This window comes from Scylla paramamosain, chromosome 44, assembly GCF_035594125.1.
Source record: "Scylla paramamosain isolate STU-SP2022 chromosome 44, ASM3559412v1, whole genome shotgun sequence".
Classification (NCBI taxonomy): Eukaryota; Metazoa; Arthropoda; class Malacostraca; order Decapoda; family Portunidae; genus Scylla; species Scylla paramamosain.
The window spans coordinates 4,322,515-4,327,514 of record NC_087194.1 but is presented as its reverse complement, the minus strand read 5'-3'; the positions used below and the strand labels follow the sequence as shown (position 1 = coordinate 4,327,514).

Here is a 5,000-nt window from a genome sequence, read left to right as displayed (position 1 = left end):
GTTTCTCTCCATGATTAGGAAAACTTTCTTCTATCATCAGTGTTGTCCTTTCATTTTTTAACCTGTTTTTTTCCCCCTTCCATTTGATAAGAACTAATACATTTTCCTAACACTTTTTCCTGCACTGTCATGAACAACACTTTCGTAACTTTCTCCCAGTCTGTGATGAACAATAACACTTTTTGTCCCCAACTTTCCTTTCTCTCTAAATGAAGAGCAATATTTTTCCCATAACACAAGTCTCTGTCAGTCAAGAAATATTTGTTCATTAACTTACAATACAAAAATTTTCACTTTCGCTCAACAAATAAAAAGAAATAATTAAAAGACAAACTACAAGAACAATATTTCTCCCAGACACAAGTCCCTTTTAGTTGAGAAATGCTTTATACTAACCTTTACAATATAGAAGTTTTCACACTCACTCACAACAAGTAAGACAAAAAACAATCATTTAAAAACAGACTACATTAACAATACATCCCCAAACAAACACAAGTCCCTTTTAGTCAGGAAATATTTTTTACTGCTTTATAATACCAACATTTTCACAGTTACTCCCAACAAGACAAAAAGTAATAAAACAATAATAACATACACAAACCACAGCACAGTAGGATTAAAACTTAGCATATAACTGTGATAGAAAGAACTGCAATTTTGTAAGATACGGAACACACTTAGGTTCTAGAGAGGAGTGGAGGAGACCCGAGAGGAGGAGAGTGGCAAGGGCAGAGGCAGACTGGACCCTCTCTACTAGTGCCTTAGAAATGTTGACCCTGTGAATCTTGTTGTCTTTGTATCGGCTATGACTTGATTTGGCAAGGAGTTTTATATCTTGTCTGTGTATAGGGTAAGATAAGATTTCATTGAGTTTATGGATGTTCTGTTAATCAATGTGTCTTGTCTTTGTAAGGTTTGTCAGTGAGTTTTGCATCTTTTTGGTCTTGTAAACTTGTGCTAAGACTACATTTCATTGAGTTTATCGATGCTGTGTTTGTCAGCGAGTCCATATCTTGTCTTTGTATCGCCTAAGATAAGATTTCAATAAGGTAATGGCTGTTATTTTGCAGTCTCAGTTTTGTATCTTGTCAGCCTTTTGACTACATTTCATTGAGTTTATCGATGTTTGGTTAGTCAGTGAGTCTGTATTTTGTCTTTGTATGGCCTAAGACAAGATGCCCTTGAGTCTATAGCTGTTATTTTTATCAATGAGTCTGTATCTTATCTGTGTGTCAGAAGATCAGCTTTCATTGAGGCTACCAGGAAGAGGACCAAAGAAAACAAGGAACACAGGACTGGAAGAGGCTTTCAAGACACACTGACCCTACACACAAGGCAGTCAAAGCTGAGGACAAGGAAATAAACAGGACAACCAGGATTCCAAGGGTTGATACAATACCTGAGGGTGTCTACAACTTGCCCCTGTCCCTGTCACAAAGATCCACACAAACCTATGCACAAATTTCTCTCAGTTCAAGAAGAGGTCGCTCCTTCACTCCAAGTCCAAAGAGGAGGTTTACTTATCATGTGTAGATGTAGTCGTGAATTTTCAACGATTTTTCCTATATGCTGTTAATGTAAGTTCACCTGTCTTATTTCCTTGTTACTGGGCATTCTTGAGCACTCCGGTGTCTCACCCAGACTGGTTTCCAAAGGCTCCAGTGGAAGTTGTTGGAGTTTTCAAGGGTGTTTTGATGATTCCAGTGATAGTTTTGCAGGCTGTAGTGAAAGTTGTTGGAGTTTTCAAGGATGTTTTGATGATTCCAGTGATAGTTTTACAGGCTGTAGTGAAAGTTAGTGGAGTTTTCAAGGGTATTTTGATTCCTTTGAAAGTTTAACGGGCTTTAGTACAAGTTATTGGAGTTTTCAAGGGTGTTTTGATGAATCCAATGATAGTTTAATAGGCTCAGTACAAGTTACTGGGGTTTTCATGATTCCAGTGATAGTTTTAAAAGGCTCTAGTAGAAATTATTAGTTTTATAGAACGTCTTCATGATTCCAATGATAGTTCAATATCTCGGGTGAATGTTACTTGAGTTTTCAAGGATGTTACATTCAATGATTGCAGTGATAGTTCAACTGACTAGTGGAAATAATTAAAAGTTTTCAAGGATATTTTCGTGACTAGCCCTTTATATAAGTATTTCGTACCATCAGGAGGAAAAAAACCTTGAGAATCTGACAAATGATCTCTGTGGCCTTTGAAAACAGTCATGGTGAGAGCATACTGCTTCAGAATACCACTACTACTACAGTCTCGGGGTTTCCTGTACCGCAGTATTAGCTTGTGTAGTCAAGATGTCCTACAGGTAACGTTTTCTATCATTGTTATTTGCAGGATGGCAAGAGGAACTGTATCAGTACTGTGAATGCTGCATTTCTCTGTTTCCATGACTTGTTTTGTAAGCCTTTGTCAGTATCATGAAATTTGAAAGTACAGTATATGCAAGTAAAGATTTATTGTTTTTATTGTCTTTCTTGATCACTAGATAAGAGAGAGAGAATTTGTATTATAATGTGAGGATTAGAGAGAAAAATATTTCAATTATAATGTGAAGATAAGAGATAAAGATGGATTATGTGAAAATATTTCTCTCTCTCTCTCTCTCTCTCTCTCTCTCTCTCTCCAATGGTTAAAAAATGTGCATAGGAAGGAAAGCAGAAAAAAATGAAGTTTTGTCATGGATATATTAACAACAAAACTATAATAACAACAACAAGAATAATAACATCAAATAGTAAGTTAACATGTATTTTTAGGAACTCTCTCTCTCTCTCTCTCTCTCTCTCTCTCTCTCTCTCTCTCTCGCTCTCTCATGCGTAAAATTAATGCCTTCCTTTCTCCATATCTCCATTATCTTTTTTATTACTTTCCCTTATCTTATTTCTTTTTATTACATTTTATCACTTATCTATTTTTATTAGGTATATCATTCTTTATATTGCACATGATTAACCCTTTGACTGCCACCTGGCCCGCCTTTACCTCATCACCAGTCACTTTGAGACACCTGACTTGTTCCACACCCAACCTTTGAATTTCTAAGATATTGCAAAATGTATTCCTTTCCATCGCTGACTTTCTTCTAAATGCTTATAAAAACTTCACGTATTGTTTTTTTCTGCTGCTAATTGTTTGGTGTCGCAGTGAAAGGGTTAAATCCCCAGGTGACAGTATAGACCACATTCTGAAACGCCTGCCCCACACCTTTCAAAAGCCTCTAGTTGAAGTTACACGGGTTTCTAAGAGTGTTTATAATTAGTGACAGATTAACAACATTCCTACATTATCAAAGAAGGAACAGTCATCAGAACATGGAAGATCATCTCTGTGGCCTTTGAAAATAGTTATAGCGAGAGAATAAGGCGTTTCAAAATACCGCCAAGTGTCTTCCCAGCGCCCGTCACTCGTAGGTTCCATCCTCTGTGCTGTTCCTCCCCTAGTACCTTGTGCCGGGGAGGGAGCAAGTCTCCTCTTCTAAGTCATTCTCGTAGTCTTCATCGTACTCCCTGAAAGATTGAGTATTAGTAGTTGTAGTAACTGTAGTAGAAGTAGTAGTAGAAGTAATAGTAGTAGTAGTTATAGTAACAGGTACATACATACGTACAGCGGATAAGGAATTAAATGAAAGATATATAGATAGATAGAAAGGCAGACAGACAGACAGACAGACAGATAGATATATAGATAAACAGACAGACAAACAGGTAGGTACATGGATAGATACATATACAAACAAAAGATAGACAGACTGACTGACAGGGATAGATAGACAGACAGACAGACATTCAGACACTCGGAAATATAAAGATAGACAAACGAACAAAAATACAACCAGAAAGACAGACAAACATACACACAGACAGACAAACAGATACATGAACAAGCTGTTAGATGAAATACACACACACACACACACACACACACCTATCAGGTCGGTCAGCATCCATGTAAATACTCTTAGGGCAGGCCGTGTGGTAGGCTGAACAATCGCCAGTAGTACGGCCTACCTTCTCAGCCTGCAGGTAGGCCTCGAGGTGCCCCAGCTGCTCTGAGGGGGCGCGGCTGGGGCTGTGGGAGTAAGGGAGAGGGGGAGAGTGAGATTATTGTTGTTGTTGTTGTTGTTGTTCATTCTCTTGGTCATTGTTATCGTTATTATTATTGTTACCATTATCCTCCTCCTCCTCTTCCACCTCCCTCAATATATCCTCCTTTTCCACCTCCTTTTCCCTCGACATCCTCTTGTAACTTCCACCCTCACCATCCTTTGTCTTCTTCCACCTTCTCTCTCTCTCTCTTCATCTTCTCTTTCACTTTCTTTTCCCTCACCTTCCTCTTCCAGTTCATTTTCTTTCACATCCCTTTCCCTCATTTTCTTCTTCCCCAATCTCCTCCACCTATTCTTCCACCTCCTCCAGTCTCCACACGGTATTCCCAACCACTTCCCTCTCACCACTACCTTCATCACCAACTCATCCTTGTTTTCAATCTCATCCACTCCCCTCGATTCTCCTCTGCCCTCACCACCCTAGCTTCCACCACCTCCTCACCACCACCACCACCTCTTCCTCCTCCTCCAGCACCACCACTCACCTCAACAAAAGATGTAACACCTCCCCAAAAAAGCCGTGGTTAGGCTGCGGGCCCTGGAACACCTCGCAGACAGTCCTCAGTAAACACGCCTGGCCCGGCAAACCCACGCTGCCCCACGATCTCCTCTAGGGCTGCGTACATAGCCGGCCTCTCCCCGCCAGACTCCACGATGTCATTGCCTACCCCCATACCAGCCGCTGCACGCCTCCTCCTTCTGCGCCTCCGCCGGAATAGGCCAATCAATCCGAAGCGGTTGAAATCAGAGGTGACGCCCAGAGTGTCGAAGCTTACTGCATTGGAGAGAGAGTGAGAGAGAGAGAGAGAGAGAGAGAGAGAGAAAGAGAGAAAGGAAGGTGAGATGAGATGCAATTTTGTTTTGGTTTAGTTAGTGTGTGTGTGTGTG

General features: G+C 40.2%; 1 long non-coding RNA gene across 1 annotated transcript in view; it reads right to left on the bottom strand.

Moving 5' to 3' along the window:
- Positions 1–2,685: 2,685 nt before the first annotated feature.
- Positions 2,686–5,000, bottom strand: part of LOC135094129 (uncharacterized) — a 3,621-nt gene continuing 1,306 nt past the window's right edge. The window contains exons 3-5 of the long non-coding RNA XR_010263607.1: positions 4,598–4,887; positions 3,932–4,075; positions 2,686–3,513 (exon numbers count right to left, since the gene is read on the bottom strand). This is a non-coding gene — a long non-coding RNA (uncharacterized LOC135094129). The remainder of the gene's footprint in view (positions 3,514–3,931; positions 4,076–4,597; positions 4,888–5,000) is intronic.